Raw genomic sequence first — 15855 nt, 5'->3', positions numbered from 1 at the left:
CAGTGCCCTTGTCTGGAACCTCCGCCTCCTCCTTCAACATTCCCAAACAAATAAACCCAGAAATTAACAACAGTGCTTTCCCTTTGGAAAAAATAAAATAAGAAGACTGCCGGAGCATAACATCTGCCTAGAAGCTGTGTGGCTCCTGGATCTGTTTGCCTTCAAAGCTATTCCTTGCTCTGCTCTATATTGCAGGATGGAGACCTTGATCTTGTGTTTCCCAGGATCTTTGTCAGCTGGTTTCTTGCTGGCTTTAGCCAAAAGGAGGTACTGATGACAGATTAGAGAGTGAAAGAAAAGACTCCAGAATTATTTCTCCCTCTCTTATCTCCCCCATAGCTCCAGTCCCGCTAGGCATGCCTGCCCTGCTTATGACTTCGACCAGGTGACCCCTGGACTCTGGCAACTCACCTGTTCTCTCTGTCTCTAGTTAATGTGGGACAACCATTCCTTGTGACTGCTCGGTTTCCAGTCCCTCGTTGTCCCCTGGTTGCCTTCACAGCCTCTTCTGTCCCCTGTGTAGCCAATTCCCTGCATTAAATTCTTTCCCTTGTACACACGCAGAGTGGCTTCTGTTTTCTTGGCTGAACTCAGATAGGAAAACATGTCTTGATCTCTACTTCTCCTTACCTTGGCCTGTCACAAGGGCTTTTGGGGGCTCCCTTTTTCCAGGTTGTCGGTTTAACTTTCGTGTTCCCGCAGCACCTGTGCATACTGCGAGGGGTTGGGATTGTGACTTTCTTATCAGCTCCTCCCTTCAATGAGCTTTTGAGGGCAGAGACAGTGTCCTGTAATCCCAGTGTCCCCAGTGTCCTGCAATCCCAGTGTCCCCAGTGTCCTGCTCACTGCTCAGGGTACATTAGATGCTTGGATTTTATAATCCGCACACAACTTTTTTCATTCTTAAAAAGGATTCAAAGTAATATGCGAGAAATATATGACGAAGTAAGGCAAGATCCTGACAAGAATAACACAGAATTTAAATAGAAAACTAGTATATCTGCAGATTCATTTTTTTCACTAAAGGTAAGGCTCCAGTCGTTGGGCTTCACTCTTCTCTTTGGCATCTGGAAAGCAGTATTCAGTCTACTGGATCACAATCCAATCACAGGCGGACAAGTCACCTTTCATTTCTGTGAAGCGACTTAATCAATAGATGTATTAATTACTCTCAGCAAATTCTTTGGAACAGTAAGGGACTGTCATTTTACTTCTGGTGGCAAGACGGGGAAAAATCAAAGGAAGGCATCTCAGGATTCTAAGAGGCCCTTAGGACTTTGAGAACAGAGGAATATCTCTTATGAGTCAGGACTCCTCTGGAAAAAATCTGGAGCTCTTTGAGAAATCGACTTTATTACTATATTCAGTAGAATGTAAAGCTGTTCCGTACCATACTGCACAATGCAGAGTGATTTGCAAGGCAGAAATATATTAATATCATTTAGAGATTAGGAAAGAGATCCATCGAAGATAAATTACATCATGTTCAGGTGATAGAGTCAGGATTACTAAACAGAGGCCCGGGGAGTGTGGTCACTTAGCCTCAGCACCACCCCCACCTCCACCCAGCCACCACTAAGTCTTTCCACTAGAGGACCCTTTCCAGCTTGGGCATAGGCAGCGAACAACAGTATTTCTCTGGACTCTATTATTATGGACATCTTGAATGCAACATACCATAAAGTCCTTAACCATTAAACTTTAACATAAAGTCACTGCAGCACCCCTTAATTTGTAATATATTTACTGCAAAGAAACCAGAAAAGAGGCTTCTAATCACTTCCTTAAGATTGTGGAGGGATGTGCAAAAAGCTTTCATTCATCCTTGATCAGAAGAGTGTATTTCATATTACAGAATGTGCCTAGCGTTGACTTCCTGATCTGGTGTGAATCATGGTAGTGGCTGTCTTGGCTAGGTATGGCCCATGTGTCGTGTGAAATACCACAGGTGCCAGTTGAAACAAAGTCCCCATTGTCTTTCTGTAATGAACTCATTTTCAACAGCTAAGTGTCCTAAAGTGAATCCAAGTGCGCCTGGTATCCAGAAGGTCAATTACTGCATCGTGTTAGACGATGGGATTGCATTACTACTAACCAGGTTGCTTTGGGCTTTTTGTTTTAATAATGCTAATCTATTAGAATATAGGAACCTAGCACAGCAGACACTGAGTCAGACATCCTGACACAATGACAGATCTAAATTGCCACAGTTTACACAAACTCCATAAAATGACACTGACCCTGAATCAAACGGAACATTTTATATACAATTTCCAGCAAACTCCAGACTTGCTTTGGAGGAATTTTACTTAAAACAAGTAGATATGACTTAAATATTTTTGCTATCCTTGTAATGACTCTTAACAGCCAATTCCCACTTTTTTGTGGTGAGGGGAATGGATATTGAACTAGCTCACACTCTAATTTTTTGCAGAAAACTTCCAGAACATTTATCTTACTTCAAACAAGCTTCAACAGTCATTTCCTTGGATTTTCACATTTGTATCTTGGTACTACTCTTCAAAGATGTTTCCTTCTAACATGAAAATTCGGTTAATTTCTAAATTCTTCATGGGACAACAAAACAGGCTTTTTCCAAAGACAAAAAAAATCCTGATGGAAAACAATATATTAAAATAGTACATTGTTACATATATAAACAATATGTCTATTAAACTACAGTGTCATATAGTTTGCTGAAATTTACAAAATAATTCATCGCTTCCTTTTAAAGTCTTACTTTTTCCTTTAATGAACGCTGTTTCATTTAAGGCAAACCTTATTATTTAAAAATGACAAACATGAGTTGAACTATAGAAATAGTGTCTGAATTTAATATATTTGAAAAGATTTTTAAAGTAGTCTCTTTATTTTAATCTGAGGGTGAATAAGTACATTTCTCTGTTGCAAAATCAGAGAAACTCAAGCACTTAACATTTCTTGGCATTAATTCTTATTGTCTAGCCACCAAAAGTTGATTTAAAATACCAAAATTATTTAAGTTTTTAAACTTTCCATATGGAATTCTAAAAGGGCATATTTTTTTTTTCCTACCAGACATATTTAGGTGAAATCAAGCTGAGCGATTTTTTAAAATTAACTTTTTAAAACTTGATAGTTACAGATGTTTTAATCTTTGGAAGCCATTACATGTTCATTTTCCTTTCAGCATTAATTACACGTAATGACCTCCACCTATCATATACTCTGGAAGAAAACTATATTTGTTTACATTTTCCAATGCTTTTAAAAATAAAAGTAGTTTTCATTATTATCAATAAGGACAGACTTCTTAATTGTTAAAACTTTGGTATTTTTGAAGACTTGTCTTTGGCTATTCTCACTGGAAAGTTCTATCGTGAATAAAACTGTTACATAAATTCCCTGAATAATAGCTTAATTACTTATAAACTCTGGAAACAATTAGTTTATCATCCTTTGAAGTGAGTAAGGCAACTTGCCAGGCTGAGAGCAAAACGCTTGTCACTTGTTCATGTAATGAGCTTAGTTTCTTTTTGTTATTTTAGATTATTTGGAAAAGGAAACTCAGTGGAATACACTTTAATGTTCAAAAGATTAAAAGTTGAATCATTCACTTCATAAATGGCCTCTGCAATAACACTTAATAAAGTACAGAAAGAAATATTGAAGGCTCTGAAGATTATAATTTATGTGCTTATGGAAATCATTGAAACAGATATTCTGGTTCAAAGATAAAGTTGTGCTTGAATGACACCAATATTGTAAAAGATTGACGAGGACTGTCCTCCTTCTCAGCCTTATAATATCATCCCTCATATAAACCACCAAATTACAGAAACAGCCTCTTCTGTTCCATCTCGCAGATCACTCTCTGCTGTCTCTCTTCAGTCCCACCCCCACCACACACACACTTCGCTGCCTTTAGGCCTCGATCTTCCCCCACCCACCCCCAGGTACACACCTTTCTCTCTCACCCCACCAGACCACCCCTCCCGCTTCCTCTGGGCTTCTCCTTTTGTCATCGCAGTTCCCTGTCAGGTGTTTTTTTTTTTCCCCTGGCCAAACATAGATCAAAGGAAGTTCTGAATGTAAGTGGTTATTGTGAGGTTGAAACACTATATGTCTGAATATTACCCCAAAAAATGAGACAGAAAAAAAAGACTATCAGAAGAGGATGCTGACTTCATGTTGGTCTGCCTGAGTTGTCGCAGAGCGCAGGTGCGGGGAGAGAAGCTCTCGGAGGCCGCCTTGTTAAAGGCCAGCCCGGCGACTGTTCTTGCAGCCATTGCGTCAGATAGAGCCAACACCTGAGGCCGCCTGCTCTCTTCTGACCTTGGCGGTCCACGAGAAGGTCATCGGTAATTCCATCACCTGACTGTAGGCTTGTTTGCCCGGCTCAAGGGAGAGAAACTGAGGGCCAAGAAAGGCGGACAAGTTCCAAGAGCCAGGAGGCTCCCCTTGGGGTCTGTCCAGCCGGTTGAGGACCCATACCAGATCCCGGACAGCAAACTTTTGCACCATTTTGCAGATTTCAAAATGATATTAACATGCTTCCTATACCGCCCCCCTCCTGTAAGTCATAATTACAAACTCACCCTTCCCTTTGTCGGCAGGAATCTCTTTAAGCAGTCCCAGCAAGTCAACCTACTTTGGGGATGTATTTTGCATTTTTCATTGCCCCTCATCCCTCCCCAGACCTATATGTCAAGGAATAGGGAGTTGAGACATGACACATTAATGTTTTTATCAGGGGACGCTCTCTGCTCCCACAGAAAGGGAGGGAGATCAGCAGGAGAGCTCGGCGGAGAAGGAGAGGAAAGGAATCACTCCGCAGCTCCTGCGGAAATTCATATTCTGTGTATGTTCCTCTCTCACCTGAAATAAATCCTGCAGGGCCTCCCCACACAAACCCAGCAGCACTTATTTATTTGCATGTCATGCTTATAATACGGTAGAAAGCAAGACGGATCTGCGAGGAGGGGAGGAGATGAAGCTCACCTTTCAGACTCGCTCTCTTAAATAAAAAAGAATTGTCCAGCTGGGTGCCTAAGAATTTATCTTGAGTTTGTGGTCATTATCTCTATTATATAGCCCTGGCAATAAATAAATCGGGTAGTTACTACCCAACAATAAAACTGTAGTGTATGGGACACCTTACTATTACTTTCTTAATAATCTGCCGTTTCTTTCACTTTAAATCTTCCCAGTCTTGTCTTCGCACTTGTCTACAAGGATCTATCTTCACCCCTTGAGGTACCAGACCGCTCGGTTCATTTTTATATTTTGTGAACACAATAAGTTTTCCTGTCTAGACTTTCTGTTTTTCCTCCTATTTCTAGGCTGCCTAATCTGCTTCAAGACAAAGGGTCGGCCCGGATCAAATGTCTTCCCCTACCCCCTCTATTTTAACCGCCTTGTGCGTCCAGGTTAATAAAGATCGCCCCCTTCGCGGCAGCCACCCTTGGGGTCCCTAGGAAGAAGGGAGCAGCGCAGACTACGGTGACGGGGTGCGGAGAAGATGGTCTTGCCCCCGCCCTGGGCACGCCTTTGGGTGCGCACGGAGTCCCAGAGCCCAGTTGCAGAGACTGTCTGGACTAGTTCAACCTCTTACAGCCCTCACCCTAATTCCTGCTGGTGTGTGTGTGCCCATTCGGGGATTTCGGGGGTGGGCGTCCCATCCTTCGGACTTCTCCCGGCTAGCCCTCAAGCCAGGCACCGCGCGCTACGCGCGGAGGCGAGCGCCAGCAGCCTAGACCCGCCTGAGAAGTCGGTCCTGGTTCAGCGGCTGGCTCCTCTGCGTCTGCGGGCGTTAAGATCCCACCGAGGGGGATCGGCCGGGGGAGCAGACACCGAGGTGGCGGAGTGAGGGGCGCGCTCCTTTTGGGTTCCCAGACGCGCGGGCTGGCGGGAGAGCCTGCGCGCACGCCCACCGGCCTCTGCTCTCGCACCTGGGACTGGCCTCCTCCGCGCGCCAGTTAGGTACCCGGCTCCCACCCCAGCCCCGACGCCCAGCCGGGCGGGAGGCGCTAGCTGTTTGGGGCCAGAGCCTTCCAGAGCCCCAGGGGCCCTCAGCCCCGCTGGGAGAATGAGCCCAGCCTACGCCCGGCCGGCGCCTTCCCAAAGTACCGCCACACTTGCTTTCACGCCCGCTCGAAAAGTGACGCGTACAGGCAAAGCGGTCAGCAAATGACCGTCTTATCCGCGGAGCTGGGGAAATGGGGGGGGAGGGGTTGTAGGGAGGGTTTAGGGGAGAAAGGGGCAAAGGGGCAGTAGTAACCCGGGGAAAGAAAACAAACAGACCTGCGTCGCTTCCCCTTTTGTCTTTATACTGCTTGTCTCAAGAAATCAACTTAACCACAGCAAGCCCCCACCAGGCTTGTTTTTGTTTGTGTGACTTAGATCACAGATAGTACTCCGGACCGAATCTCTGAGTGTGTGTGAGAGAGAATGGAGCCGTGGCCAGGCTACTGATGGCGAAGGGACGATGAACTTCTCACCTTTCACTACGCACTAACAGCACGTCCTTTACAAAATCCACGCCGCCGAGCGTGTGTAGTTCGCTGTTAATTGCGTTTTGCTGGGATGATCTTTTACGACTCGAAAACAAGCGGCTGGGAAAATATTCACGTTTGGGACAGAAAACATTTTTTATTTATATCTTTGACATTTAAAAGAGCAGAATTAATTTGTCCTGTCTACATTAGCATTGAGAGAAAGTTTCAGAAATCCACCCGGGGGAAGGGAGGGGGAGAGAAAAAAAGAAAAAAGAAAGAGAAGAAAAGAAAGGAAAAAGAAAAGCTAGGCTTGGTTTTTCTTATTTCAGATCTGTAATCAATCATTGAAATAGGAGGCAGCAAAATTGTAAAGATTCGATAGATTAAAATGCAAATGAAAGGTAGAAAAAGAAACATTAACATGGCGATCAAAGATTTAATAACCGTAAATCAGGTTTTTTTTCTGTTGCAGCTGCAGTTTGTGTGTGTGTTTATGTTTTAATCATGTTCGTTCCATAAATAAATAATTTCTGAAACGAGACTAATTTTTCATTATTTTAACCGTGGGTTATAACACTAAATATTAAAAATAGAAAACGTACACGATGCCAGATCCCCAACCAAATAAGAGAAAGACTTGTGTTGATTGGTTAAAATCAAGGGGTTTCATGTGTGTGTTCTGAAAAAGAGTATTATGCTAAAAAATTCTATCTCAACTGACAAAGCCCAAAGTTTTATTTTCCCTTTAATATTTTATGTTAACGACAAGATACCATTTATATTAAATATATGCACGGCTGCATATCCATTTCACTTTGAGCACTTTCAAAGAACGAAAGTGCCAGAATATTTAAATAATACAAAATATATATTATTTCAAAGTGATTTGACAGAATTCCTGGAAAATAATACTTTTTAGAAGAACCTGCCTTCTAGAGAAAAAGTGATAGTTTGACACAATTGAAACTTCTCTTTGCTTTATCATTAAAGTTATTTTTCCATATGGGAGTATTTCAGCCTTTTGTTATTGTTATCATTCGATTTAAGGTTTTAGGTCAAGGTGTCAAATTATAGGAACACACTCTTATTAATTACTCATCTCATATGGTGAAGGCTTTTCATTTAAGTCTTTTCTAAATGTTGATTCATATTGTTGATTTTAAAATTACTTCTAGAACTTTTAAAATAAACACATGGGCTCAGTCTTCTTTTTTCTTTTCCTTCTTTTTTGGGGGGGTAGTCATTAACATAAGGAGAATTCATCTTTGGGAACTTTTCTCTTTGGTAATACCACCTTGCAATGTTTAAAATAAGCTCTTTGCTTACTTTGTTTTTGAAGGAGTTATTCACCCTAATTTATTGAAGTGATGAACTAGAATTATCTCCATTTCTCCTCTTTCCACAAATTAAAATGATAACCAAACCTGGGATACTTGGTTCCTGTCTAAAACCTTTAGGTTAAATGTGAGTTAAGTTGATGTCCACTCCCTCCCAGCCACACAATCATGTTTTCACTGTGACGGTCCAATAATGCATTTAGTTTAAAATTACACTTGGACCTTTCCTCCTTTGTATTTTTTCATTTATTTCAGTGCAACAAGATGACTTGATTTTCATGGGATTACATGAGCTCCATTCAATGTTACTGGGACATTTCTGCTCAACTAAATACTTCCCTTAATAGACAAATGAACTTCTTTTTATTTGCTGGAGTTTGTAGACGGTTTTAGATACAGAATGTGCAACTGATTTAGTTATTGTTGTTGTGAGAATCAAATAGGCACAAAAGTCATTTATCTAAACCAAAGAGATATGACTCTGTAAAAGGGAGAAGCAAGGGCAGAATCATGGGGAATTATCTCAGTTTATAGCTTTTATTAATTAAACCGGATGTGGTTTTATTCTGATTTTTTAGTACCGACCTTGTTAAATGCTCCCAGATACCTTTTACCCATTCATCCCCAATTTTTTTCATTCTTTGGATAACTTGGATCCCTTGATGTTGGGCGCTGCTTTTTCTACATTATATCACTAAGCAGTTGCAGTGTAAAATCGCGGGAGGCTACAGACGATCGCACCCCTCCCAGAAAAAAAAAGAAAGGAAGAAAAAGAAAGGAAGAAACGCTTTTCCCATTCAGTTTTAGCATCTTGTTTCGTTGAAATGCAAGACAGGTACTTGATTTAGCATTTAAGCAAAAGGTTACACAAACCGCGTTTTAAAAAGTGTTGGGATGTCCGACAGGGTCAGCCCCAGATCAGATCATTTTTTGAATGCAGACCTAAAGATAATGAGTACTTGTTGTATTAAAGGGGACAAACAGTACTTTGGCTTCCTCTGACCCCAGAATGCACGGCTCGGTTTCATTGATCATCCTCCTTTATGAGATAATGCAATTACAAACATCAATAAGGGGCTGCAAGGGGAATCATTATGCGGTGACAGTGATAAATGACGGTGCAGAAATAGCATGCTTTTCCCCCCTAACAATCCAGGAGCCCAGGGGCTCCGGGGGCTGAACACAGTCGCCAAGGAAACAGATGACATCCCAAACGGCACCAAAGGAAAAAAAATGAACAGTCTTTCTTTGCCTTTCACTCTTTTCCGTCTTCCAAAGAGTTAGTTTTGGCTCCAGCAGCAGCTGCCACACAGGCATTTCGTTATTTCAGACATTAAAGACTGGAGCGGGCGGTGGGAGTCTCCTTCTCTTCCATCCCCACCCCCATTAGATAACACACAAAGCTCGCTGTTCACAGTTTAGGACTACCTGAAAATGCACCTCTTGAAAATTAGACGGGTGGGGTAAGGGGTGCAGGAACGTGGGTTCACACAGCCATTGCATTGTGTGTTCCCCGCTTTCACGACTGTCCAGTGGAAACTGAGTCCCCAGAACAAGCTGGCGCCTCGTGGGTAGGCCAGTAAGGACGGGGCGCGTGGCTCGCCTCCATCTCCCCGCCGTGCCAGACGCTGCTCGAAGCCAAAGGTTGTGGGGGGAGGGTGGGGGGTTCGGTGGGGATCAGGCGTCTGCGAGGAGTTTCTGCAGCTTTCCTGGGTTTGAGGTGGAATTACCAAGGGGCGCAGGGAGGCCCCCTAGATCGAAGTATCTGGCTGTTTAAAGCCCCAGGGTATCCTCAGCAAGTGGCTTCAAGAGGGCCTCGCTGAGCGATCCCCACCCACCCATGTCCAGGTTGTTGGGTGAAGCTGGCGAGCGCGAAAAGGCGACAGGTTACCCAGACTGCAGTTCGAAGACCTGAGGCAGCGGGGAGCAGTGGTGGGGTGGGAGGCGAGAGGCTGGGGACCTCCCGTGGAGAAGGGGAGCTCGCCACTTTGGGGGGAGGGAAGGGGAAGATAGAGCAGAGGTATGAGGGGGGCCCAAGATGAAAAGCACAAGGGAGGGGAGGAGGAAAGTGAGCGGGCGCAATCCCACCCTGCGAGAAGGTCGCCAACCCGAAGAAAGCAGACACAGGGTTCCTGACCCCTGCCGGGCACGCCCGGGCGCCGAGCGAGGGACCTCTGCGCAGCGCGCCTTGCCATTCGAGGCCCCCGCCCGCAGGAGCCGACTAGGCGGCTGCGTGAACAGGTGACTTTATTCACTGCTTCCCGAATCGTCGAGGTCCCGGGACTCGTTTTACGCCTGAAGATTAAGATCATTGCTCGCGTAATGAACTTAATGCTTTAGGGTAGAGGTGAGTGTGTCTGCGAGTGGGCAGGGGTAGGAATTACCGACCCGATCGATGGGAGACTGGCTTAAAACTAAATCCCTTTTCTCCAGGGCTTCACCGCCTGGCTTTCCCCGCAGTTGGCTGAGAGCACCTGGCTGGCAGGGGGCAGCGCGCGGAGGGGCGACCCCGGGGCGCGGCCGGCGAAAACCGAGGCCCTAAACGTCCTTCATCTCCCTGCCAAGACCCCCGGGTACCCGTTTTTAGGGCATAAGCTCTTAAAAATTTAGATGTTGGCGAACTGATTGCTTAATATGTTGTTTGTTTTTCCTTTCAGCTCCGCCTTGGGAGAGAATGTTACGGACACATTGGCGGGCAGATTGGGCCAAAAAGTGACCCCCCCCCGCTCCCCGTCATCAGCCGTCTCCCTTAAGGGGCGATCCCCCGCTCTCTCTCCCTCACCGCTCTTATCCCTGGCTCTGGGATTCCCAGCGTCGTGTAGACCGCACCTGGCCACTCTGAGTGCTACGGTCCGCCTAACAGTCAAGGGGGTGCGGGATGGCACGGAAGAGGGGGATGAAATGAGGGGGAAATGCCGGGCCAGGCGGGGCACACCACCAATTCCTCGCTGCTCCACCCGTTGTCCAACCGCCCACCTGGGAGCTTGAATCAAGTCTTGTTTTTACTGCGTTCACATGGGCCAAGGGCCTGCTGGGATCCTAAAAGGCAAGGGAAAGTTTGCAAAGGCTTTAAAGCTTTCCCGCGAAGCTCCCGCCTAAGGCGTAGGGGTGCTGCCCACGACCCCCCTTCTGCGGCCCCCGACCCTGGCACTCGCGACCCGCCTGGCGGGCGCTGCCCGGGTTCCAAGTGCCCTCCGAGCCCCCAAGCTCTCGAAGTCGCTCTCCCCGCGTCGCGGTGGGACTCGGGAATAGAATCCATCAAGAAGCCTCTAGTCCACCACAAAGCACACCCGAGCGGTTCTTAGGGAAGGGGCCCCAGAGTGCCCCAGGAGGTGCCTTTCGATGACCTTCTGCGCAGACCCGGGGCCGCCTCGTCTCCAGAGACAGTCTGCAGTCCCCTTACACTTGACTTTCCTCTTGCGGTGGGGAGGAGATAGGAAGCTACTGGAGATGCCGGAGCCGCCCCTCAATGTGCCTTGGGCTCAAAGCATAGACCTGTCCTCACAAGCACAGTGTCCAGGCCAGGACGCTGTGCACGGTAGGACGCAGGGGGCAGCGGCGTCCTGGTCTGGACTCCTCGCAGCTGCCGCGGCGGCCCGCGGGAGTTCCTCTCCCGCGCCGAGGTTGGCCCAGCCACGGGCCACCGGCATCTCGCCTCCCGCCCTGGGCGGCCGACTTGGGGAAGTGGGGGGGCGCTGCACACAGCAACCGACCCCGAGCGCAAAATCTGCGTGCCGCGTGGGAGACGCGGGCGGGAGGGGGCGGGTAGGGCTTGCGTTTTTCCTTTTCAAAGCTTTCGACCTGACTACGAAGTTTCCTGGTAGGCGCCTCTGCCCGCGGGTCGGAGCCTCCCACCGCCGCTCCTTCCCCTCCCTCCACCCCGCCCCCCGCCGGCCCAGCGAGCCGGAGCCTCAGCCCTGGCCAGGCCGCGCGCTAGGTCCCCCAGTCCTGGACCCGGCGCCCGAGCGCCGCGCCTGCCTCCCCGCCGCCCTCCCCGGGCTCCGCGGGGGTGCCTCTCCCCGGGGCGAAACTCGCCGGCCGGGCGCACTGTGAGAAGACACCCGCTGCCTCCCGAGGAACTCCTAATACCATCCATACAGCTTTAATGCGTTTATAATTCGATAAGTGATTTCAATTTGAAATTGTTAGTAACTAATTTTATGGATAATTTTTCCACATCAAATATTTAAGCATCAGATTAAGGGAGCCAGTTCCGACACAGGATAATAAGGGGGTTTCCCCCCCACCCCCCGCGCCTCCGCCTCCCTCCGTTTCCTACCGAGTCGTTTTTCCAAATCCCCAAAAGATGGCAGTCGAAGCCGACATTCTTCTTTTCCTGCGGCTCTGCGAAGGGAGGGAGGGAGGAAGGAAGGAGGGAGGGCGGAAAGGGGGGGAGAGAAGAAGAGAGAGAAAAGAAAAGGAGAGGGAGAAACTAGACGTTGCAAAGACTTTTCAAACTAATTCTTTCACACGTTTCTGATACACGCAAAAAACAGTGGTGAATTTCCTGGAAATGTCCTGGCAGAAAAGAAAGCCAAAAAAAAACGTGCCTTGTGGCCTCAGAATAGGGGATGTAAGAAACAGCACTTTCAAACTAAACCCTCAACTCAGAGCAGAAGAGAGAGAGGGGAGACCGGGAAAGGGGCAAACTGGCTTCTTTGTATTTTAACATTATATTCAAATACTATAGAACTAAGCAACTTGTTTCCTGAAGGACAGGACTCAGCAAATTACTTAATGCAGAGATAAGAGGTGGGGTGGGGAAAGGTGATGGGTGGGGGGAGGTCTGCTGTGGGCGGAGGGGAGGCTGGGGCCAGCAGCGGATGAATTGCAGACCAGTTGCCAAAACTTTTTTTTTTTTTTCCTGCTTTGCTGCTGCGGCTGCCTTTGCTGCTGCCTTTGCTTTGAATGTGGGTAACTAGGAAACAGCAAGCCGTCTGAGAAGACGGAATTTCCAACGTGTAAAATGTTCTTAACGGAACCATTGAGCGAGTGCAATAAGGCGTGAGGGGGAACTAATCTTCCCATTTAAATGTTTGTGGCAATTTTATCTAAATGAATTTTAATGCTAAACGAGGGTAATTCCCCATTTGTAGCGCGTTTACTTCTCTTTCCTGTGCTTCTAAAGCAGGTCGAACATCATGCAATGAACAATAACAATAAAAATATTGTCAAGGCATATTATTCATTTTGAATGTGTTATAATTACAGCTGATTAAATATGATAGGGTAAAATTTTTAATTTTTAAAAAATATTTAAATCATACTAAAAATTCTCATTCAACCAGCCCCCCCCAAAAAAAATAAAAAGCAGGTACAATTGTGTGCCCTTGTTTAGAAGAGGGCGTTTTGTTTTTGCCTTTTAAGAAACATCAAAAACACTCTCAGCACCTCTATTATTTCTTTCTTTCAAATAAGTGTCCTCAATAACCTCCAAGCAGGCTCTGAAATTTACAAGAGGAAAATTTAAAATTGCATTAAGGGGGAGTGGGGGTGTCCAGGCAAGGGGAGAAAGGATCTGAGAAGAGCAAGGCCCTCACAAAACCGCCACGAGGAGCAGGGAACACAGGAAAAGAGCACAGTTTGTTTTATTTTTTCTAATTCATTGGACATTAATGATCTTGAATCTTCAGTCTCCATATTTCCTGATTCCTCTTCACTTGTGCCCTACCCCTCCTCCCGGTGCCTGCCTCTCCCCCCTCCTTCCCATATCTCTCACTCTCTCTCTCTCTTCCCCTCTCTGTCTCCTCCCCTTTCTTTCCCTCCCCCAACCGGCAAGAGCATCGTCAAGAATAAAGGCTGAAAATAACCTACTCACCCAGGCATGTACTGGGGAGGAGGGGCAAATGGATGGGTAGTTTATAAAGTTTATTATTAATTTTTAAAGTAAATAAATGGTTGTTAACTGCTCGTAAGCAGCGACCAAAAAGAGAATTATTTCACTAATAAGGACTATTTATGTCGCCAAAGAATTGCCACTGGGTCCAAATCTGAAATTTAAACAATCCCATATATGGGGTGGGGGCGGGGTGGGGCGGAGGGCGCTGCCGCGTGGAGGCGGCTGAGAGTGGAGCTTCGCTCGGTCTGCGCATCCACGTGTTTAGAAACAAGGCCCAATAAACAAAAGGTGAGAATGCGCACGGCGCTCCAGCAGGTGAGTCAGTCAATCAACGTCACCTAGTAAACCCAGCCCACAGCTGGTTTCTCTTTTCAAATAGAAAATAGAATTGTTCAGGGCGGGTTTATAGGGTGACATGGGCCTGAAAGTCAGGCTTGAGTTTAAGGCGCTCTCCTCTGACCCATCCTTTGTTTACAAAGCAATCACTACTAAAAGGATGATTTTTTTTTTTAAACGAGAATTTGCCGTAATTAAAATATTTGTATATTTCCCTTAGCTTTGGGAAACACTTTTTATAGCAGCAATTTTACTTAAATAAAATTATAAGCTATTCTAGCTTAAACATGTTATTTTGTACCATTTAGCTGGCTGCCATGCAGAAATTCTGTACAGCTGTTCTGGAAAATTGGTTAATAACCAGTTTTATCCAATGAGAACATAGAGCATATTTATAAAAATTAGATTTTGAAGTCTGATCTCTTCAAATCACATAGTTAATTTCCTAATAAACAGCTACCGCTCATCCTAGGTAACATTCTTAGTAAAAGATTAACCTCGGTATTTAGGTTTGCCATTATGTGCAAGAATAATTTCACTGATATTAGGTGAGTAATTCTGTTGGATGTAGACTGAGTCTACAGTTAGTTTAGTGCCCTCGGGCCTTAAATTTGCTGATATTAGGAGTTCCTTAAGTCAGCTTAAAGAAATCAGGGACTATTATCAAATAATTTACCTTGTGGTTAAAATTTTCAAGTACGAATGAGTCTGAGGGAGCTAAAATTAATTTTCCTATTTACTGCATTAATCCTTAAAAATTTGGGGGGGGCAGTAAACAAATTTTTCAAGCAGTGGAGTCAGCATGACAAAAATAATCTTGTTTTTATTTTAGATTCAGATTTCATTACTGCACTCAAACGTTACTACAACTGGGCTTGGCGTTATTATACAATCCAAACTGTTTCCGTCAGAAACGCTAAGACTCAGTGTGCAATGATTGTTATTAATAATTAGCTCCTTGGTTTCTTGATAGAAAAAGGCTATCAACAAGCATTTGTTTATCCACAACAAAAAGTATAATTAGCTTATCCCACTTAGTAAATCTTGTATGCATGCCAACTCATACCAAACTGCTACTTTTACAAAAAAAATTGCAATAATACAGTTCATTTTTCCAGTCCTTTTTGCACAAAATTTATTTACAATGTCTACATAAATGCTCCAAGGTGGGACTATGGAAAAATACACACATGACCGATGCTTTGCTCAGAAATAAAGTCAACATATTAAAAATAAATCTTCAGTCTATGTTTTTGAGCTGCATAAAACAGGAAGTGATGTATAAGGTGGTGGTTGTTGCATGGGGACAATGATGCTTGATGTGACAATTAGGCTTCTAAACACACGGCCTTTTGGTTTCCATGCCTCCTCCTACCAGTCTCCTTAAGACACTGCCTGCAACAGCTGATTAATCATTGTTGATGACTGCAGTTTTTCCCATCCTTCCCGATTTACATCTGTTCAGGCCAATTCAAATATGGTGAGTAAATGAATTAGACATGCAAATTCAAGCCCCAGGCTAGAGAGAGGGAGAGAGAGGAAGAGAGAGAGAGAGAAAGAGAGAGAGAGAGCGCGCATGGCTGAAATCCTAGGCGAGAAGAAAGATTCTTCTGCCTGATAGTTATTTTAATGCTCTAAAAATCCTGCAAATCAGACCTTCCTGTCCCTTGCAGGATAACTGTAAGGCTTTTTAATGTAAGGAGGCTTCTGGAGGAAGTGAAGAGCTATGGAAACAACACACATAGTGTGGAAAAATTTCACATTTTTTTTAAAAAATCTATAAGAAACAACGTAATATGGATAACAGTATAATAGCATTTACAATATTTCACTCTTTGTTCTCTTAATGTCTTATATAGTTATTTAG

General features: G+C 45.1%; 1 protein-coding gene across 3 annotated transcripts in view; it reads right to left on the bottom strand.

The window, feature by feature from the left end:
• MEIS1 (Meis homeobox 1) overlaps positions 1-15855 on the bottom strand; it is a 235288-nt gene that overhangs the window by 76416 nt on the left and 143017 nt on the right. For 2 of the 3 annotated variants that reach the window (XM_034659232.1, XM_002917735.4), the window contains exon 12: positions 14792-15855. This exon is cut by the window's right edge and continues 457 nt beyond it. The exons of the other annotated variant lie outside the window; for it this stretch is intronic. The gene's annotated coding sequence lies outside the window, so the exon portion shown is untranslated. Of the gene's footprint in view, positions 1-14791 lie in introns of those variants that run through there. 3 annotated transcript variants of the gene reach the window in all.

This window comes from Ailuropoda melanoleuca, chromosome 4, assembly GCF_002007445.2.
Source record: "Ailuropoda melanoleuca isolate Jingjing chromosome 4, ASM200744v2, whole genome shotgun sequence".
NCBI lineage: Eukaryota > Metazoa > Chordata > Mammalia > Carnivora > Ursidae > Ailuropoda > Ailuropoda melanoleuca.
Note: the sequence above shows the minus strand (reverse complement) of the source record. Positions and strands in the feature narration are given on the sequence as shown.